This window comes from Convolutriloba macropyga, chromosome 2 (genome assembly GCF_964194025.1).
Source record: "Convolutriloba macropyga chromosome 2, txConMacr16.3, whole genome shotgun sequence".
Classification (NCBI taxonomy): domain Eukaryota; kingdom Metazoa; phylum Xenacoelomorpha; order Acoela; family Convolutidae; genus Convolutriloba; species Convolutriloba macropyga.
The window spans coordinates 25,396,726-25,420,138 of NC_134469.1; the positions used below are offsets into that span (position 1 = coordinate 25,396,726).

The window sequence follows — 23,413 nt, forward strand, 5'->3', positions numbered from 1 at the left end:
CTCTCTCTTTCTCTCGCTTATTCTGGCTTGTCTGTTTTATCTATCTTTCTCTGTCTATCGGTCTGTTGGCATAGGCACGCCATGAATGCTCTTCCCCGCACCATACAGACACCATACAGCCTTCTGATTCTAAACTTTCTCATATCATTGGGGCTGCTGGTCACACTGTGGATTTTTGGTAAGTAAATATTTATGGTCGATTGAGCATCTGATGGCATTTTTTTTACTGTTCATACGCACGGATCAAAATAAATTAGAACTCTATTACTTGAACCAGATAGAAGTCTAGAGGCTACTCTGAATAAAATAATTTTGACCTCAGGTGTTGCTTACGTAAAAAAATTTCAAAAAATTTAGTTTGTGAAAAATTCAGAAATCGGAAAGCAAATGAATGTAACGTGAAAAAACTTAACGATCGATCTACTTGATGCCTAATCCCAGACATATATTTAATAAAGATAACACGACCACATATTAAACCTTTTTCCTTAAAATAATGAAAGCCTTGAAACTTTTTTTACCCAAAACTTGCACTAAATTGCCTTAATACTTCAATTTAACAAAATACTTGTTTTTGCCTGCTTTTTTTCAATAGAAAAATTTAATTAATGAATCAAGTACTGCTACTATTGTTACCTTTAGAACACAGAAAATATTTCCTGGGGAGGAATGGAGAGGTGAAAGAGTAGTAATTTAATTGCACTTACACTTGATTTGGTGTTTCGCAGTTTTAACTAGTTCTAAATGATTTCCATTGAAAAATTTTGAAATACTTATTTAACTTGTTGAAGTGAAAAGAAATTTTTTTGCCTTTGAAAATTATTTAATGAAAAGAATTTTAATTGAATTGGGGAATATAATTAGGGAACTTGATGTATTAGCAGAAAGAAAGTGGAAATCTATTTAAATTAGAAACTAGTTCATGTAATGCACAAAAGCAGTCTTTGCTCAAGGCCAAGTAAAACATCGGAAAAGTGCTATATGATATATTGACAAAAATTAGCGTAAGACCAAGAGAAGGAAGTTTTTCGAAGACAAGTTGTTGAATGAGGTTCAAGCAGAACTGCAAAGCAGTACTTTGTTTAAAGATAAATTCAGTGTCTACTCTATCGAGGCTCCTTTCAACCAAAAACGGCTGATATTTAGTGGATTCATTCTGGTTGCAACATCAGAACCATTTATGTCCAAAGTGCAAACCCGGATCGAGGTTTCGCTGAGAATTTTTGTAAGAAACGCGGTGAAATGCGGTGAAAAAAATTTTCACCGCGTATTTCGTACACCTTTTTGCAGTGAATGCAGTGAACCGCCGTGAATTATTTTTTTCACCGCGTTCTCGGTAGCAGTGAATTATTTTTTCGCCGCCACCAAGAACACGATGAAAAAAAATATTCACCGCAATTCACCGCATTCACCGATGATGTAACAAATACGGGTTGAAAATTTTTTTTCACTGCTGAGCAACTTTTACTCATTTTTTCATTATTCAAGAACTTAAAGCAAAATCCGCCAATCTTGATCAATTTCCAATTTGAGTCATTACGCAAGAGTGGTACCGCGGTTTTTTTTAAAATCAAAAGAATCAATCAATCAATTATACAAATAAGTACAATTCGTTCGTAAAACAACTTTGAAATTCAAAATAATGTTTGGTAAAAAAATGCCGTGAATCGCGGTGAAGTACTTTTATTTCACCGCATTCACCGCGAGCACCGCCTTTCTTACAAAAATAAATCAACAAAATCTTGACCAGGGAATAAGGAGTTAAATACATTGACATTCCGTAACATTCGTAAAATATACGTTTAACAATTTCACTAAGCAACCACAAAAATTTATCTTTAGTTGAGGAGGTCGACTAGAAAAAATATGTCAGTTTAAGACACCTCAGCTTCAGACCTTGACTTATGGAAATTCCATGATCGACAAATAAGTGATATGAAAATAACATAATTGACTCAAACATACCATGAAAAAATTTTAGCTGGACCTAATTGTTCAACTACAATTTGACTTGACCCAAATTTCATGCTCGACTTTAGCTCGACCTAAGGTATTGACGATGGACCCAAAAAAATTTACATACGCGTTGAAATATGGCTAGTGCTTATAACGTAGTCAACGGGTTTGACCATTCAAATTTTTCAATTTTTTTCTCAAACTTCATCCAAAGATGAGCTGCGCTTTTACATATATATTAATGAAAACGACTTCTAAAATCAAATGAACTAAATTATAACACACTAAACTCTTGCCGATGAAAAGTAAATTGTTTGATCCTTTTGTTAAATAGTTGAATTCAACCGAATAAGTTCGCAATTACTTGCGAAAATTCATTTACCTTCAGAACTCAATATCTTTGAAGATGTTTTGGCAAAATTCTCTCCGTTTTTTGGAGGTATACTCTCTGCTACAACGCCAGCTGGTGTTGCTGATAGATTTTACAAATCTGCAAAAAGAAGTATGGAAAAATTAACTGATTTTAATCCAACAAAAATTCGATCATTTACTCATGAAAAGACCAAGCTCGACCATGATTTGTTATGAAAAAACCTTATCTGGACCCATGAAAGGACTTTACCTCCACTTTAATTAAGAGCTGGGAAGTGTATTCATAGTGAATATTGGACCCCGTAACTAGAATTATAAACTGTGGGATACGGAAACGCTTTTGGTCGACCCAGAAAAAATCTTACAAGTAACATTACTCAAGGGCACAATTAGAAATGAAATATCAAAAAAGCTGATACGTAAATCTTGTTTTATAAAACAACTCTCGTTGCGATCACATTACTTGAATAACTTATCGAATAAATAGGTTGTTAGCGGTCAATAAAACTACGATCATCTGAAATATCGGCAAAAAAAATGCTTTCGGATTAGACTATTTTTCAGCCTATTTATTATCACCACTGTTGCTTCACGGAGAGTGGCGGGAAGAGAGAGCCTAATGTAGAGAGGCTTAGCACACGGTTGCTATAACTACGCGTCTCAACGGCGATTACAACCATATAACGATATTGATGATTGTGCAATAAAAAACAAAAAGCATGGCATCTGAAAAGGACCCATTTAATCAATTCTGATTCCTCAAACGTGCCTTAACTTATTGAAGATATTTATTTTAATTTAACGTAACTAGTACCTCGGTCAAAATTAGCCCGCTATGTTTGAGTTTTGACTGATTAAATACAAAAGTACTAAAATATTTTCAAAAATAAATAATTATAGAGTTAATTTGTCGATTTCATTCAAACAGGAACAAACATCAATCACATAAATCACATGACTGAGTTGATTTCGGTCAATCATGGAGAACTTGCGATAGAATACCAGAAAACGTGATAATTTGACACGACGTAATTAACAACACGATTAGCGAACATCCCCATGATAAGCGAATTCCCCTGGATACCGACAAGTTAATTACAGAAGTCAGATCGCTACCGATAATAATGGGATTGGTATAAACCAAACGAGAAGGCGCACCTGATATCCTCAACGATTTAATGTATAAACTATTGATTTTTGTTGTACACGTAGTAAACAATCTTCTGTCCAAAAGGACAAAAGGATCCCGAACTAGTGAAAGAGTATCATCATCTTCAACAAATTGACTTCCTTGAATTGCATACTCTTGAAATTGTTTTTAACAAGGACTTTGACCTTGGTAAACTTCTAGCGAAGAAAAAGAAGCCTACATCAAAACAACGTGCCAAAAAATGCAAGATAGCAGAAGTCTAAAGAGAAGAAACTTAGGAACTCGGCTTTGTTGCCCAGGTCCGAATACTGGCATTGAGAAAACCAGGAACCTTTGTTGTTCAGGTCTTGACTCGAAGTTAATTTTTCAATTTGGGGAAAAGAAACTGAGCTTCGTTGTTCAGATCTGCTTCTCCGCCTAGAGTCACAAAATCTTTTGTTTTCTTATCTTTGAAAATGAAAAACTGTGTTACATGCCAAAGCCGATAAGTCAGTCCGCTAAAATAGTTTTGCAGATCCTGCAATGTCCACTTGCATCTAGAACCCAACTGCACTGGTTTATCTCAAGTTGCCGTAAACGGAATAAAGGAACTAGGACAACTAGCAATGTTGCTCTGCTAGACCTGTGTGGAAATTACCGAAAGAGATAGCTTCATAAGGTGCACGACCGTTTAAAAAATGAATGAGAAACTAGAAGAAGAGACAAAGTGAATAAATGGCCGACTCTTGTCAATGGAAGATAGACTGACGAAGTTTGTTGCAAGCAACGCGGATTCTGAAGTGCTTTTTGAGATCGGTGAGAGAAGTGAGAGAGAAGTGTTTTTTGAAGTAGGAGTGAGAGCACAAATAACAGAACTGAAAAGACTTGATAAAATTTGACAAAAACCGAACCAAACACCGCAAGTTATTGGTCTCTTTTCCAAACGAATCTGATGCCAGATTGATAGTGGCTAAAGTGCACGAAAACAGAAAACAGCTGGTTGAGAAAGAAGTGTATCTCCTCCCAGCACTACCGAAGCGGACTCTGTTAGAGAGAACATGTGTTTAATAAGAGGAAAGAACTCATAAAAGATGGTATTCCAAAAGAAAAACCAAAAAAGTTGAAACTTTGAACTCTCAAATGATGGGGGAAAAGTGGAGATAGAACCAAGCTACAGAACGGATTCGTAACTAAACTTTGTTCATGATCGCTACTTGAACACAAGAAGTCTACTAAACATAGCTAGAAGTTCCAAATCAACAAAAGCTGTCACCCTCTTTGATTACAACATAGTCTGTCTGACAGAGACGTGGTTAACCAAAAATTTTGAGTCATCCGAATTACTGCTTACCAATTACTCTCTATAAAGACCAGATAGAGAAGGTAAAACTGATGAGAAGAGTGCACACGGCGCTGTGCTGATAGCAGTAAAAACCTACATTGACTCAGAATCAATAAAAATTGAATAAACAGAATGCTGTTTTGCAGTTAATGTAAAAATAGACAAAACAGAAATAGTAATCTGCACAATTTACAATCCTCCAAAATCGAGCAGCTACAGAAACACAAATGAAGATTTTGATAAAGCCTTGAAGAATTTGAAAGACAAAACAAGAGCAACTTTAAAATGTGGCGGTATCAATTTTCCCTCAGCGAAGTTGGCAAATATTATGTAGTATTGATAGAGACGAAAAGTACAGTGACAGCGGGAAATCAAATTTGAAACCAAGTCACAGACAACACTTGACATTGCCTTTTTCGAAAAGTGCCATGTCTTTGCCGCAAATGATTCAGATTTCTCGAAAGTCTTCAAGAGCTCGGACCACGAGAGAATAAACATCTCACTAAATTGGCCTCGTAAACAGCCAAAACCGGGCATTAGAAATTTTTGGAGTTTCGGAAAAACTGACTACGAAAAAATGAACGAGTTTCTAGAATTTACCAAGTTTGTACCATGCTGCCACACTAACATAAATGAAATGTGCCAGGAGACCTATGAGTTTATTGACGGAGTGATTGAAATCCTCGTTCTGCTAAAAACGAGGCACCGCCAAAACATATCTCCTTGGATATCTTCTGGGACATCCAATTTGATTAAAAGGCTCAGGACATAAAAACAATTGTTAGAGCAAAGACCGACAAGTTACTGGAGGAATCAAATTACGAAGCTCTAAAAAATGATAAGTAGTATGGCCAAAAAAGAAAGAATTGGGCACCAGGAAAACCTCATGGATTCACGGGACGCAAACACGATTTTCAAACACCTAAAAAGTCTCAATAAATCCGTAAGTCTACAAAAAGGGTTATAATGGATAAAAAGTTTACGTCCAATCTACACGAAAAAGCTATTTTTTTCAACGAGTTTCTCATTCGGTCATCTCACCCGAAGCTTTTTGCAACCTTGAGGACATAAAATGCGAGAAACAGAACTGACAGACTTCGACACTTTTAGAGTAGTAATCTATAACATCTTAAATGATCTTGACACTCGGAAACCACGGGGTCCAAATGGCTACCCAACTGTGTTTTTGCAGAAAACTGTGAAACCAATAAGCAAAAACATGCACAAATTAGTCAAGAAAATCAAAAAGGTCAGCAACACATTTTACAAAAAAGATGACAAACGTCTTGTGGAAAACTACCGCCCTGTTTCTCTACGAAACATAGAAAGTAGTGAACTGGAAAAATCCTTTTATAAAGCACTCTATCGACACTTCTCGAAGTAGTTATGCGAAAATCAACACTGTTTTTGTAAAGAAAAGATCATTTCTGACAAATATTTTGTCTCTTTTGAAACAAATTTATGAAGCGATAGATTATAGAGTGGATAATGAGATTCCTGATTTTAAACTGACTTTTCAAAGAAATTTGACAGATTATCTCATTATGAGCTGTTGAAAAAAGTGAGGAATATTTAAGTTGGAGGATGTATATTGGAATTGCTTTTCCACTACATTTTGGAAAGGAAGCAATACCTAAGGGAGGAAAACTTAAATGGGACAAACTAGATGTAACGAGGAGTAGTGCACCACAAGGATCTCTGCTGGAACCACTACTCTTTTGCATATTCATAAACGACTTACCTGGTGTACTAAAATTCAGCGAGCCCTACATCTTTGCTGACGAATTAAAAATCTTTTGTGTAGGCAAAAAGCGTGAAGAAGTATAGGAAGATTTGAGTTCGATCGAAATGGGTAGCGGATCATAAAAGACTTCGGTGTAATGGTATGGAAAAATGAAGTCGTCACGTCAGATAGAAAACTGGCTGATAAAAGCGAACAAATTGTTATGTAGTCTACAAAGAAAGGTTGTGAAAGATGTAAAACCTTTCACTAAACTCGGTTTGTACAAATCGCTGGTGTTGTCAGTCCTAAGGTATGGTCTTAATTTTGCGTTGATCAGAAGAACAGATATTGTAAAACTGGAAAAATTTCAAAAGAAAGCCGTAATTTGGATTTTGGGCTCACGCCATGAACGATTTATCAAACAACTCAGGGTACTGAATGTCCTACCCCTTCCTACGTATATCCAGTTGAATGATATCCTGACTCTTGATAAACTTAAGAACGACAAAAGCGAACGCATCGTCTTCCCAGAATAAACGAACTTCCGGGAAGAAGCAAAGATTTGTTTAATTTACGAAAAATCAGGACTGAAAAGGCGAGAGGCGGAATCATTCTCAAGACAAGCAAAATAGTAAATCCATTGAACAAAAATAAAAATTTTCTCAACCCGAAAGGATTGAAAAAACGTGTGATAAAAGAACTGTGGAAGCTTTGTATTGAAAGTTTTGGCAATAACAATATCTGCACATGGCAGCTTCCTTGTGACTGCGGAACAACGTGCAGAGAGAATTTGAAAAGAATATGTGTGACTCTAGGGAAACACTCCTCCCTGTGAAAACTGAAAATCCTCAAAACAAACAAACAAACAATAAAAAACAAAAAAAACATGACATCTGCAAAAATCCCATTTATTCGATGCTGAATTCTTAAACATACCTTGACTTTCTGTAGAAGTTAAATTTAATTTAACGTAACTTAGTACCTCGGTCAAAATCAACTAGATATGTCTGAATTTTGAATGATAAAATACTAAAGTACTAAAATATGTGGAACAGTAATTAATTATAGAATTAAATGTTTCAGGCAGACAGGAACAAACATCGATCACATAAGCCACATAAATGACTAAACTTAGGTCAGCCATAGAAACTTTACCGATCAAACTATTTGAAGTCACGTGAAAATGCAGACTGAACATCAAAGAAGCGTAGATTAAAATGCTATTAGGCAAAACGAAATACATTTTATCGCTCGCAAACAAAGCTTAGTAATTATTTGGGTTCCATTGTCTTTGTTTTATACTTTTTTCCTGACCGATTTGACGTTTTGTGATTAGAAACGTGATGAACTGGTGAAACCAGAAAACATAATTGACAATTCAATTCGGTCAAATTTATGCTAGTCTTTTCGTGAAAGTCCTATATTAGAAACTGATGGTTTCATAAAAATTTCACGTAGAGATAAAAGGCGCATTTAGTAACGTTGGTTATCGCCAACATCTGCATAGTTTCCTCCCTTAGCCTATAAAAATAACCCCGTGAGCTCAAAATAGCTCCCAATATGATATCCAATAGAAAGCCAATAATTTGACATCACAACATTTTCCTTTTTCATTTTGAGGCTTAAAAACCGGCCAAATCTACTTGGTTGGTCCTTACCGTTTATTGTTTTTGAAGCAGAAAAAAAGTTTCTCCCTGGACCGACTTGATTTTACATTTTGCAGAACATCACAAAAATTAAAAAACATAGCAGGACAAATACTGAAAGACAATTCAAAGAATTTTCATTGACTTAGCAAAAAACTGGACCTAGAACGAAACATGAGTGAATTGGGAAAACCATTTCTAAAAAAAATCAGAATAAAAAATAAACAAAAAACAGAAAATAAATGTCAAAACTCCGCGTATCAAAACAAAAAACGACTTGCGAGAAATTGAAATTTGGTTCAAACAAAAAAAATTAGGCCAAGATTAAACAATGAATGGATTGGGAAACCCATTTAGAAAAAAAATCCGATCCAAAAAATCGAAAAAACAGTAAAAAGTAAAGAAAAATTGCCACATGTGAACAAAAAACCACTAGCGAGAAAGCGAATTTTTGTTCAAACACCGTTTTTTCACTCTACTTTAAATTTACAGCACAAAAAAATCACGCCGCAACACTACTCGCTTTTTTGCTCCACTTCCTGTTTCGGCGTGACCAAATCACAACTCCAATTTGACTTCAAAAATCACGAAAAATTGTGAACAGATCTTTAAACAAAAACACAGCAGCGCCCCATTTTTCACTTCTTTTATATTTTGATTATTCGCGTCTTTTGATTAAATGATATCAAACAGTAGAGATAACGATCATTAAAGAAGATAGTCGACTGAATATCTATATTACGCTGAAAAATTTTTTATGAAAACGCATATTGTCCAACAATCAAACCACCGTTAAGACAAAATATCAAAAAACAATTTAAAATCTGAATTACAAAAAAAGCGAATGGGACCTCTCAATGATGAGGAGAAGTTACAAGTTGACAAAAAAAGAACTACAAAATTGAAGTTTAAAAAAAATTTGAAAACAACTAACAAAAATTAAGACTTTAGCTATACAATGACTGCATTGAATCAGTTAATTCAATTTTCAATTAGAAGCCTATGAGAACTCTCGGCTTTTAGAAAAAAATATACTACTACATAAAGAATAAAAAGAAAACAGCAAAAAACACAGCAAAATCGGAACAAAATTGAGAGAGAAAAGTGTCAAAGCCATAAAGAAATTAATTATTCAGTCAAACTCTTTTGATTTCTATTAATTTTTAACAACAATTTGATTGTTTTCTTCAACAAAATGACTTAAAAAACAACAAAAATGAACAATTTTATTAAAACCACAAATTTTTGAGAAAAACCGTAGTTTCATAGCCATTAAATTAGATAGTTTTCAACGGAATTCATTAAATAAAGTATGTTTTGCCTCGATGGGAAGACAATGATATCTGCCATTCCTAAATCATCAATAAGTCTTTCACAATAAGTCATGACTATGACAACGACAACAAATACAGGCAAAAACAAAAAACTCATTAGAAAATTGCGAGAAGAATGAGAAGAATCCAGTATAAAACCCTAAGCTTTCCTCTGAAATTTTAAACTTTCATCAATTGAACTTTTTCTCTAACCCTGGAACTGGCAATATTAGGATAATTTGATAAGATTTCATAGGAACAAAAAAATGAAACAATGTCCAAAAGTTTCGAAAAAAATTATGAAAACTCGTGGCATCGAAGTCATAAAACCAATAGTTAGAGCATAGAGCCGCTAACCAAATTAAACCTGATTGCAGTAGAAACGAAAGTGGTCCTGTGTTTATTGATATTGACTTACAAATACTACCAAATAAGTTTAGATCGGTTAATGCCAAAAAATGTCGAAAAACTGTTTTGAAGTCTTAACAGCCATTGCCTCCACAAATGAAGAGAGACAACCATAATCGGTTACGCACAAGAACAAGAATAAAAGAACGTTTAAGAAAATCTAGAGCAGAACCGAAAAAATTTGGAATCCATATTCCCAAAAACCGGAAACATATCTGCAAAACAGGTCAGAGACAAATAGAATAAAGTCTGGACCGTAAAAATAGTGACGGTGAGAAAAATGAATCTGGCAATCACCAGCGAGCAGAAAGAAGGGCCAACCGACATTGACTTACGAAACTCCTGCAAATTGTGAACAAAGCCGAGAAACAACCGATACAAAAGTTGTAAGATGATCAGCTAAGTGGACTAAGAATCAAAACACGCGCAAACAAGCACCAAAAAGGAACCAAAACATTCGAAGAAATCCAAACGCACCTAAACAACAAAAAAGGGAAAATTTTTTTGAAACAAAAGGAAAGTAATTTGCCAAATTTTCGAAGAAAGAAAAGCCGATCAATGAAAACTGCTAAATAAGTATATTTGTAGCTACAAATTAGCACAAAACCGAGAGAGATAAAAAGTTATAAAAATGCGGTAAGATCGTCAATTACTTTGAAAAATTTTTCAGAAGAACCAGAAGACAAATAAACGATTAAAATTGACCACCATTAAACCAAAAACAGCATACTTGCAACCACAAAGAAAGACCCCTACTGCCGATTACAAAAGCAGGAATAAATCGCAATTGAAAAACAAAAAATCATATGAGAACCAGGGAAACAATATACAGGGCTTCCAAATCTTAGACAAAAGTAAGACAAAAGAAGTTGAGCTTATGACAAAGGGAAAGTCTAATATCAGAAAAAAATCAGAATAAAAAATAAACAAAAAACAGAAAATGAATGTCAAAACTCCGCGTATCAAAAAAAAAACAACCTGCGAGAAATTGAAATTTGGTTCAAACAAAAAAAAATTAGGCCAAGATTAAACAATGAATGGATTGGGAAACCCATTTAGAAAAAAAATCCGATCCAAAAAATCGAAAAAACAGTAAAAAGTAAAGAAAAATTGCCACATGTGAACAAAAAACCACTATCGAGAAAGCGAATTTCTGTTCAAACACCGTTTTTTCACTCTACTTTAAATTTACAGCACAAAAAATTCACGCCGCAACACCAATCGCTTTTCTGCTCCACTTCCTGTTTCGGCGTGACCAAATCACAACTCCAATTTGACTTCGAAAATCACGAAAAATTGTAAACAGATCTTTAAACAAAAGACAGCAGCGCCCCATTCTTCACTTCTTTTATATTTTGATTATTCGCATCTTTTGATTAATTGATATCAAACAGTAGAGATAACGATCATTAAAGAAGATAGTCATCTGAATATCTATATTACGCTCAGAAATTTTTTATGAAAACGCATATTGTCCAACAATCAAACCACCGTTACGACAAAATATCAAAAAACAAGTTAAAATCTGAATTACAAAAAAAGCGAATGGGACCTCTCAATGATGAGGATAAGTTACAAGTTGACAAAAAAAGAACTACAAAATTGAAGTTTAAAAAAAATTTGAAAACAACTAACAAAAATTAAGACTTTAGCTATACAATGACTGCATTGAATCAGTTAATTCAATTTTCAATTAGAAGCCTATGAGAACTCTCGGCTTTTAGAAAAAAATATACTACTACATAAAGAATAAAAAGAAAACAGCAAAAAACACAGCAAAATCGGAACAAAATTGAGAGAGAAAAGTGTCAAAGCCATAAAGAAATTAATTATTCAGTCAAACTTTTTTGATTTCTATTAATTTTTAACAACAATTTGATTGTTTTCTTCAACAAAATGACTTAAAAAACAACAAAAATGAACAATTTTATTAAAACCACAAATTTTTGAGAAAAACCGTAGTTTCATAGCCATTAAATTAGATAGTTTTCAACGGAATTCATTAAATAAAGTATGTTTTGCCTCGATGGGAAGACAATGATATCTGCCATTCCTAAATCATCAATAAGTCTTTCACAATAAGTCATGACTATGACAACGACAACAAATACAGGCAAAAACAAAAACTCATTAGAAAATTGCGAGAAGAATGAGAAGAATCCAGTATAAAACCCTAAGCTTTCCTCTGAAATTTTAAACTTTCATCAATTGAACTTTTTCTCTAACCCTGGAACTGGCAATATTAGGATAATTTGATAAGATTTCATAGGAACAAAAAAATGAAACAATGTCCAAAAGTTTCGAAAAAAATTATGAAAACTCGTGGCATCGAAGTCATAAAACCAATAGTTAGAGCATAGAGCCGCTAACCAAATTAAACCTGATTGCAGTAGAAACGAAAGTGGTCCTGTGTTTATTGATATTGACTTAAAAATACTCCCAAATAAGTTTAGATCGGTTAATGCTAAAAAATGTCGAAAAACTGTTTTGAAGTCTTAACACCCATTGCCTCCACAAATGAACAGAGACAACCATAATCGGTTACGCACAAGAACAAGAATAAAAGAACGGTTAGGAAAATCTAGAGCAGAACCGAAAAAATTGGGAATCCATATTCCCAAAAACCGGAAACATATCTGCAAAACAGGTCAGAGACAAATAGAATAAAGTCTGGACCGTAAAAATAGTGATGGTGAGAAAAATGAATCTGGCAATCACCAGCGAGCAGAAAGAAGGGCCAACAGACATTGACTGACGAAACTCCTGCAAATTGTGAACAAAGCCGAGAAACAACCTATACAAAAGTTGTAAGATGATCAGCTAAGAGAACTAAGAATCAAAACACGCGCAAACAAGCACCAAAAAGGAACCAAAACATTCGAAGAAATCCAAACGCACCTAAACAACAAAAAAGGGAAAATTTTTTTGAAACAAAAGGAAAGTAATTTGCCAAATTTTCGAAGAAAGAAAAGCCGATCAATGAAAACTGCTAAATAAGTATATTTGTAGCTACAAATTAGCACAAAACCGAGAGAGATAAAAAGTTATAAAAATGCGGTAAGATCGTCAATTACTTTGAAAAATTTTTCAGAAGAACCAGAAGACAAATAAACGATTAAAATTGACCACCATTAAACCAAAAACAGCATACTTGCAACCACAAAGAAAGACCCCTACTGCCGATTACAAAAGCAGGAATAAATCGTAATTGAAAAACAAAAAATCATATGAGAACCACAGAAACAATATACAGGGCTTCCAAATCTTAGATGTTGGGTTATGAACTTTTGCAAGCGGATTAAAAAGCGTTTTTAACTAAGTAAAAGAATTAATTTCTCAAAAATGAGAGAATAACAAAATGATATTTTACAGAAGAATTTAGAGATTTACAGGAGAGATCTGATTATTAGATCAAGATGGTGATTTGAATTTGGGGATGAAAAAGGACTCAAAAATCAGCTGTATATATACCCACTATCAGTGTGAAAAATTCAAGATACAAAACTAATCTTAGCACCGTGATTTATAGTGGGGGTCGCAAGGGTTACCCAATATGGTTTGCTTCTGCAAATCAGTCGCAAAGGGAACCATAAATGGAATGCATTTGCACTTTTCTAAGAATTCATTCACACTTCCGGAGATATCATCATCATTTAATACATGCTGGGAAGATTTTACATCACTTAATCTAAACCTAATAATAGTTATCTAGTTTCACCAATTTGAACCGAATATTGATTCTCAGCACCATTTCTTGACGATTCATTTATATAATTTCGTTGATCGAAGTCATATTGCTTGTCTTTCTAATCTGGTAAGTCAAACTTTCTTTCTAATTCTCACTAAGTTTAAGACTATAGTTTGATCGATATTCTAACACCCCCACTCAGACTTGAGCTGATTGCGTAGAGTCTGCTCCCATCAAAACTGCTCTGAATATTTCCACTTTCGAAACGGGTAAGGACTTTGTGAAGATGTCCGCTGCCATTTTGTCTGTAGGGACGTAATGAATTGAAATAGTCCCATCCTCAGTCTTGTCACGAATGAAGTGGAACTTTGTCTCGATGTGCTTGCTCCTCTTGTGCATGACTGGGTTTTGGCAAAGTCTGATACAACTTTGGTTGTCCTCTCCAATTGCTATTGGACGTTTCTGTTGGATGCCAAAATCCTCTAGAAGTTGTTTCAGGTAGAGTGCTTCCTGAACTGCTGCTGCCATGCCCTGATATTCTGCTTCTGATGAAGAAAGAGCAACTGTGGCCTCTTTCTTGACACCCCAGCTGAGTGCTGCGCCACGTCCGTTGAGCTTGAAGTAATAGCCCATTGTTGATTTTCTGTCGTTCACGTCTCCAGACCAGTTTGCATCACTTTCCCCCAATAAATCATAACTAGCCTCTTTTGTGTAAGTAAGTTTTAAACCTTTTGAACCTTGAAGATATCGCAGAAGTCGTTTTCCGCACATCCAGTGTTGATTGGTAGGTGCATTCATATGTCTGGACAGAATGTTGACTGTGAACATGATGTCTGGCCTCGTCTGTTTGGCCAGATACAGAAGTGATCCAACCAAGCTTCTGTAGATCCTCTGGTCCACTTCTTCGTCTCCGTTCTGTGCTGTCTGAAGTTTCAAATTCAAATCAGCTGGAGTTCTTGAGGGTTTGCATTGATCCATTTGAAACCGCTCAAGCATTGTTTCTATGTAGCGTTCTTGGTCGACTCTGACTTTGTCCTCTTCTCGTCTGATTCTTAGACCCAGAAACCAGTGTAGTCTCCCTCTGTCTTCCATGTGAAAGGTTGCTTCTAGTGCTCTCTTGACATCAGAGATCACTGTCATACTTCTTGATGCTACTATGATGTCGTCAACCCAGACCAAGATGAAGGTGTGATCCTCTGCCTCTGATCTTGAGAACAAGCAGTGATCGTTCCTGCTTCTGGTGAACCCCTGTCTCAGTAGGAAGTTTGCCAGCTCTTTGTACCAGTTGTTAGCAGCCTGTTTCAAACCATAAATTGATTTATTTAGTCGACATACTAACTTCTCCCCATCTGATCCGCGTTTTACAAACTCCTGTGGCTGTTCCAGATACACTTCTTCCTCGATTGGTGAGTGCAGGAAGTTAGTCTTGACATCAAATTGTTGCATCACATGGCCCTGCTTCGCTGATAGCTGAAGTTGAATCCTGAATGTCTCTGGCTTACAGGTAGGCGCAAAAGTCTCAAAGTAGTCCAGTCCTTCCACTTGTTTGAAGCCTTTCGCCACATAGCGCGCTTTGTATTTGTCCACTTGACCACTGGGTCCCAATTTCACTTTGTAGACCCATTTGCCCGGTATGACGTCCCTGTCTGTGGGTGGTCTCACTAGGTTCCAAGTCTCGTTGTCTTGGAGTGCCTTGACCTCGTCCTTCATTGCCCGGTGCCACTGGTCCCAATCGTCACCTTGCTTGGCTTCGTAGACTGTTTTGGGTTCCACATAGTCGCCCTCAGTCACAGCAAGATGGGTCCTGACTTCTCCAAAAAAAATTGCGGAACATTCCTTGCTCGTGTCCCTCGTCTGGGCTCTGCTCTGTCCGCGTGTTCCAGTGCATCTTCATTGAAGCCAACTGTCTCTAACTGTGAGAAGTCTTCTGTGTCACTGTCTTCCAGTGACTCTGAGTCTCTGTGACTCCCTCTTGTTGCAGTAGATCCTTCATCTAGTGCTGTTTCTCCAACATCCGAGGCCTCTTGTCTCAGTGTTGTTTCTTGAGTATTCACGCTCCCTGCGTCATGCCACTCCTACTTTATTGCAGTAGATGTGTCCTTTCGTTCTCTTCTGTCATTGTCTTGATGACCATCATCTGGGTGCCAGATTCCCAGTTCCGACCCATCATCTAGTAGGTCAGCCGTTTCTTTGTTGTAAGGGATTGAGCCCACTTCAGACTCCTTGATGATCAAATCTCGAACAGCCATCACCTTGCGTGTGTTGGGTATGTACACCAGGTATCCATTTTCTCCTTCAGTGTAACCCACAAACTTTCCTTCCAGTGCCTTGGGTTCAAGTTTGCTGACGTCTCTGTCCCTCTTCCTCATGAAGACTGTGCAACCAAAAATAGATAATTTACTAATTGAAAGCTTAGGTTTTATACCTCTCATCAGCTCTGCTGGGCATTTTTCTTCTCCTCGTCTCACAACCAAGTTTCTGATCCTTGCTGCGTTAAGAATTGCTGCTCCCCACATCATCTTGGGAAGTCCTGAGTCAATGAGCAAACATCTTGCCATCTCCAGCAGTGCCCTGTTGCACCTCTCAGCTAACCCATTCTGTTGTGGCGTCTCTGGTATGGTCTTTTCCTGTAGAATGCCTGCATCTAAGCAGTACGTCTTGAACTGCTCTGAGAGAAACTCCTTCGCATTGTCTTGCCTCAGCTTCTTGGGCGTCCCCACACTGAGAACAAATTTCTTCAAGCTGGCCAGTGCTTCACTCTTTGCCTTAAGCAAGTCCACAAACACAAACTTCGTGTACTGGTCTGCAAACACTATGCAGAACTGGAACCCTGACAGTGACTCTACTCTGAAAGGTCCCATCATGTCTGTGAACACCCTCTCCAGCTTCTCTTCTGCTTGGGTCTCTGCCACTCTTGGTACTGGAGTCCTTGTGATCTTGGCCAATGCACACACATTGCATACATCATCGAGTTCCCCCTCTGTCTCTGGTGCATTCCTGACCACATACGCTTGATTCAAATGACCCAATCGTCTGTGCGACTTCCTTGCACTGTCAAGTTTCACGCTGTTGGAACTCATCTTGAATTCTAGAACGCTGCAGGGTAAGTAAAACAAATTATTTTCTTGTGTTAGTTTTACCCGAGTTCCCTTCTGGAGTTTCATGCAGCTGTTTCCTCTCTCGAAAGTGAAGCTATGTCCCCACTCCGTGCATCTTGAGACTGAGAGGAGGTTTGAAGAATAGTCCGGCACACACAGAACATTTTTGAGTTCGCATTGGAATTCCCCTTTGTTTGAGGGTATGCTGATCCTCACACAGCCTCTGCCCACCACTCTGGAAGCCTCTCCGTTGGGATTTCTGACCACTGATTGAGTGGGCACAAAGTCCAGGAACGCATCGATGTTCGTCACTATGTGATCTGTACAACCACTGTCCACTAGCATGCCTGCTGTCTTCCACTGGGTAAGAGCTGCCCAGCATTCCTCGTCTGGTGTAGCCAATATTGGACCCATTGCCACTGACTCATGTTTGCCTCCATCTCTTTGTCTCTTGCATGCCCTGTCTAGGTGACCCTTCTCACCACACTTGCTGCATTGTGCTGTCTCCTTCTTCCTGCAGTCCTTGGCAAAGTGTCCAGGGATCCCACACAAAGCAGTTTCCTTTATTGGGTCCCTTCTTGAAGTCACGCTTCACTGCCAGTGCCACTGAACCACTTTGTCCCTTGTGTCTCTGCAACGTGCTCTCATGAAAGTTCTGCAGCCTTTTCCTCAACTCTGTGAAGTTCGTTGCCGGGTTGAAGCTTTCCTGTATAACAAAACTTTCATACCTCATTGGCAGACCATTGAGGACCAAGACGTTGAAGAGGGTCTCTGAGACTGCTTCCCCTGCTTCTTGTAGCCTTGTGAGCAACTCCTGTCCTCTGATGAAGAAGCTGTCCAAATCCTCAGAATCCTCGAGCTGCAGTCGAGCAAGCTGTGCCACTAAAGTCACCACTGTCGGCGTCTCCACACTCTGAAATCTCTCTTGCAAAAGCTTCCAAGCCTTTGCTCCATCTCCAATGCCGTCATCTCCCACACAGTCATGTCTCATCAGCATGAGGGTTGTTGCATCTAGAGTCAGTGCCAAATGGCACCACACATTGTTCCGTTTCTCCTTGATGTCTGCAACTTCCTTCTCATATGCATCCTTCAGCACCTTGTGGTTATTCTTCATTGGTTGCCCCATTGGCCAGTGGCGCAGGCTCATTGGGTTGCTCCTCTGTCCCCCGTAGTGATTTGTAGAGTCCCTTCGTCTGCATCATCGCCACAAATCTTGTGCTCCAGACTGGGAAGTCCTGTGCCTTTCCTGTGTATGTCAGCAGCTTCACTGTCTGTTGATCCATTGAAGTTTGAGCAGGCAAAACAGTTGTGAAAAGAAAAGGTACTAAGCAGAAAAGGATTATGACTGTCAACAACAAATTAGTTTTGTTTTGGAAATTAATTTTATGACTTAGAAAATTGCTGGGCCCATAACCTGTTGGGTAATGGACTCTTGCAAGCGGAATAAAAAGCGTTTTTAACTAAGTAAAAGAATTAATTTCTCAAAAATGAGAGAATAACAAAATGATATTATACAGAAGAATTTAGAGATTTACAGGAGAGATCTGATTATTAGATCAAGATGGTGATTTGAATTTGGGGATGAAAAAGGACTCAAAAATCAGCTGTATATATACCCATTATCAGTGTGAAAAAGTCAAGATACAAAACTAATCTTAGCACCGTGATTTATAGTGGGGGTCGCAAGGGTTACCCAATATGGTTTGCTTCTGCAAATCAGTCGCAAAAGGAACCATAAATGGAAAGCATTTGCACTTTTCTAAGAATTCATTCACACTTCCGGAGATATCATCATCATTTAATACATGCTGGGAAGATTTTACACCACTTAATCTTAACCTAATAATAGTTATCTAGATTCACCAATTTGAACCGAATATTGATTCTCAGCACCATTTCTTGACGATTCATTAATATAATTTCTTTGATCGAAGTCATATTGCTTGTCTTTCTAATCTGGTAAGTCAAACTTTCTTTCTACTTCTCACTAAGTTTAAGACTATAGTTTGATCGATATTCTAACATTAGACAAACGTAAGACAATAGAGGTTGAGCTTATGAGAAAGGGAAAGTCTAATATCAAATTAAGAATTAGACATAGCGTCCATTTTTGCAGACAACGATTTGATTTTTATGAGCACACATCCTGACCGATAATTAATAGTAGATTTTAACTTTAAATCCACAAAACCTTTAAATACAGCAAGTAAACTAAAGTCAACATCCAAATTACTAAACTGGTGGATAATAGAAAACACAGCAACCCCAATGATTGGCATAAGAAGAAGGACACTATTAAAAACAAGGCGGCCCATGGAAACCAAATAAACGTAGTACATACACTACATAAACTAAATCAAGATTAACCTAGGTGGCCACTGAAAATTTACTAGACAATCATTACAAAAATGTTTCCAATTATCCAACACTGACAATAAACGAGCGCAATACTTTGCTAGAACAGCCAAAAAATGGAATTATAAGAGATCAATTTCAATACTTACAAAAGTTTGTCCCAAATTTATTCAAGTTAACTTACGAATACTTCACCCCCTACAATAAAGAACAAGGAAATTGACAATAGCTGAGGACAAACGCCATAAGCGAAGAAGAATTACTAACCAAAGTGTTCACTTCAAGCTTAACTAACTTGGTAGAAATGTCACCACAGAATCTAACCACACAAATCGGATTAGGGTCCTTGAAAAAAGAGAAACCGACAAAAATACAACAATAGATTAACTTAATGGAAAGATAATATCAATCTACAAACCCGATTATGAAAATTGGAAAGGGCAGTTAATGAGGATCACAAACCTACTCTCAGGGAGTTACCGCGAGGAAGACGTAGAGGAACATAATAACGCAGAAATTTTTATCATTACTTTCTTAGATTTAGAAGGAACAATTTTATGCCTTACCAAATAGTAAAACTCAGCCATGATGCTTATTGGTCAACCAACTACAGCCCTTTCAAAAATGCCATTATATGAATCCGTCGCCGAAATAAACAATTAACGGAAAAGAATGCAGGCCGAGGTCATCAAAAAGAGCTGCTGCTGAGTGAATCAAATAACCACATTTTGCTTTAAATCAACTGAGTAGAATTGCAAACATGCATTTTAGAAAAGAGCAACCCAAACCATTTCTGAACAACAAAACACTTAAAAGAATGTTCCCAAGTCTGTTTGAAATCGATGAACCCGGGCAATATGTCTAACGCATATACCACAAAAATGTCTGAAAAAGAATAATACTGTATGCCTACACCAATAGCAAATTCGTCTGGCACAATTGTATGGAAATTTTGGTGCAAATAGAGAAAATTGGCGAAATCCAAAGAGTAATTGGAAAACCAAGAGAAAATTTCAAAAAATAGGCAATTCGGTGCTGGACAAGCAAAGAAAGAACTGAAAACTCCTGAACTAAACCTTGGAAACAAGAAGAATGTCCCGGAGTTACCTCTCATAGCATTTCATTAAAGCATCATTACATTTCAATTTTACTCAGCACTGAATCCCGTTATTTGCAGACTAAAAAAATTTGATATATTGAGCATTGAATAAGCATATAATTAATCATGACGTTTTGAAAGCTGTTTGTCTGTGTCTGATGAGAAGGGGACTGCTGTTTGTCTGAGTATGATGAGACATGCACTGCGGTCTGTGTGAGCATGATGAGACATGCATTGTAAGATCACTTGTGTTCTGCTGTTTCACTGAGTAGTCTGACAAGTATCAACCAACATGTTGCAGTATGCGCATAGCAATTCCATGATAAATGAATTTGAAATTTTCGAAAATCTACGATTTGTGGAAAATGCCCAGAAAATCTACGATCTGTGCAAAATGCCCCCCTCCCCCGAAACTAGCCTTCTTCTTCAAAGTGGTGCATTTACATCTTTGGAGTGAAAGCGGTGTAGGTTGGTGGAAGTCGGTGGAGGTCGGTGGCGGAGGTCGGAGTGTTGTGATGACTTGCCACTGCCAAAACAAACAGTGGAAGTTGGTGGAGGTCGGTGGATGATGTCGGAGTGTTGTGATGACTTGCCGCTGCTAAAACAAACAGTGGAGTTTGGTGGAGGTCGGTGGATGATGTCGGAGTGTTGTGATTACTTGCGGCTGCCAGAACAATCAGTGGAGGTCGGAGGTTCTAAACTGTATCAAACTGTATTAATTAAACTCATTATTATACTGATTCAATATGTTAAGTTCTTCATAAATTCCTTCATTAAATTCAATTCATGTACAACCCCTTTGTTAATTCTGCATGCTTTGTTAGCTCTGCATGCTTTGTTACGGCAAATAATTTTTGTCAATATGCGTTTTCACTATGAGCCACTTGTGTTGACACAGCCACTTGAAAGCCTCTTGAGCAAATAAACATGAGTAAGTTGCCGCTCTTTGCTTAAAATAGAAGCGTTTGAGTTCACCGCGCTTGAGTGACTACGTAGAACAGTAAAATACGTGTAGACCGCCTGCTAGATAAGCAGTGGAATACATGTCATCCTACTCAGACAAACAGCAATATATTTTTCAGCCTGTGCAGAGTAACAGCAGAATATTTTTTATCCAGTTGAGAGTAACAGCAGATTATTTTTACATCCTGTTCAGACTAACAGCAGAATATTTTTTCATACGGTTCAGATAATCACCAGAAGTGTCGTTAAAAGCTCATAATAAACAGTCTATAATATGCATGATCAGTTTTCTGTGCATTCTGTAAAAGATCTAGGATTCAGTTCTGAAGTGTAATGACTGGTAAATCCGGGGTGATATTTAAATAAATTGCAATCAAAACAGGACAAATTGAGAAATTCCACGGGACATCACAACTGTCTAGAGAAACAACTTCCGAGGATCATTCAAATCTACGAAATGTCTTTTCATGACCTAACAGAATACTTCCGAAAACCATACAAAACTTGATTTTGCAAGGACCCACATTTACACCGATAGCAGACTACTGAACAGAAGAAAGAACAATATGATTCAAAGGTACATACATAGTTTTTTCAAGGGAGAAAATCAGACCTTAAACGACAGGCTGAAGATTTACCTACCTCTCCTCAATCGAAGGAAACACCATACCAGAGTCATTGCTGAAAAGAAAACACATAAAATCTTCAATAAGGCATTTAAACCATAATTCACCATTTTAGAAAACCCAAGTGCCGAAATAGTACGCAATAGCAGTGGACAAAAGTTTGGAGAGAGAACAGCCTCGCCTTTATTATCGGCAAACTGTGAGTTGGCAGCTGACCCGAAGGCTCAGGGAAGTTGGCAAAATGTGACTGCGAACCACCCCCCCCCCCCCCCCCAAAATACAAAGAGGTACACCCAATTGCAAAAGTTTTTTATTCGAGAACAAAACCATTGAAAAACCTAGACTTAAAGTTTAATATCAATAAATTCTGCCCAACCGACCATAAAACGAAATATACCTTAAAATGTGAAATAGTAAAACATGACATATCGTGCATCAGAAGCAGGAACCCTTAGAACTAGATTAACACTTTGAAATGTTTCAGAGTCCAAAACATTCCAAAAATACAAAAAAATGAATGCTGCAAAAACGGATTCTCCCCGGAGAGAACAAAAATAGAACCCGAAAAGAATAACCTCAAAAGATTTTTATAAAAGAAGCTATACTAGCGAATATACTCACCATGAATTAACAAAAGTTAAGACAACCACCGCTCTACTGCCTCGAAGATACAACATCCCCAACGACGGCTAGCAGTATTTTTTTTTATAAAAAATGGGAAAAGATAATTCACGAGCTCAAAAAACGGAGAGGCTCTGATGAGAACTTTTGTATCACACAATAAGAATGGAGAAACTCTAAGAAAGAGACGAAAATGAAATAAAATCACCAGTCACCCCATCCGACTCAGACTACTTTGTATCCCCACCCGAAAGCTTTTGGGAGGGTACAGAAAGATCCTAGTGATGATGATGAGTGGTAGGCTCGCAGATGTCTTTACATTATAGACATTTTTCCAAAAATGAAGTGAAATAGTATCCAATAATTTTGTTTAACTAACAGTTTCTTCAGTATTTCATACGCAAATCACAGCAAAATTTTCAATAACAGGTTTAATTTGTCGAAATGGAAAGTTGAATTTCTAAGCACTATCCGGAGTATTAATGAAACAAAATGCCCGCAAAGGTGAGACTTTGGGTTCAATTGAGGTTAATTAAGTCAGAACCCCCTCCCCTCCTCGCCTGTCTTAATGATATTTTTCTTTTTAGCTACCTGAACAAAACTTGGAAATTGTACTCAGCCACCAATTAAGTGAAACGAACTACATTATAGTTACTACTAAGATACATAAAATAATTCTAGAAAGTCTTCAAATACTAATTTGGCTACGCAAAAGCGTGACAGTTATTAAAAAGTTTCCTAAATAGGATACTGTTATATAATAAATGATTTTCTGCCATCAATGTGATCAAACTTACGTGTGATTATGGTCGTGGATTAGGAGACCATAAAGCCAGGTGAAAACAATTGAGCGAAAATGGACGGTATAAAAATCATTTTATTTATTTCGCCACCAAATCACGTATTCAGTGTAATAAAACACAAAAGTGGCAAGGGTGATATCTGAACAGTTACAAAAGTAATGCCGAAAAGAGGGAACAATTCCCGTGTGCTTTTCCTGCCCTGGCCCTGGCTCTGTTTCCCCACCATCCCCTCAAACAAAACTCAATTAACTTTTGGCCCCCAGGCAAAATT

The 23,413-nt window shown here is 37.1% G+C and overlaps 2 protein-coding genes across 3 annotated transcripts in view; one reads left to right on the forward strand and one right to left on the reverse strand.

Annotated features, from left to right (window-relative positions):
• Positions 1-23,218, reverse strand: part of LOC142358567 (neuronal acetylcholine receptor subunit alpha-9-like) — a 172,847-nt gene extending 149,629 nt beyond the window's left edge. The window contains exon 1 of one of the 2 annotated variants that reach the window (XM_075409976.1): positions 23,137-23,218. The gene's annotated coding sequence lies outside the window, so the exon portion shown is untranslated. Of the gene's footprint in view, positions 1-7,458; positions 7,542-23,136 lie in introns of those variants that run through there. The other variant, XM_075409975.1, reaches the window with a different exon arrangement.
• Positions 1-23,413, forward strand: part of LOC142358570 (BTB/POZ domain-containing protein KCTD12-like) — a 554,440-nt gene that overhangs the window by 84,270 nt on the left and 446,757 nt on the right. The window lies entirely within an intron of this gene.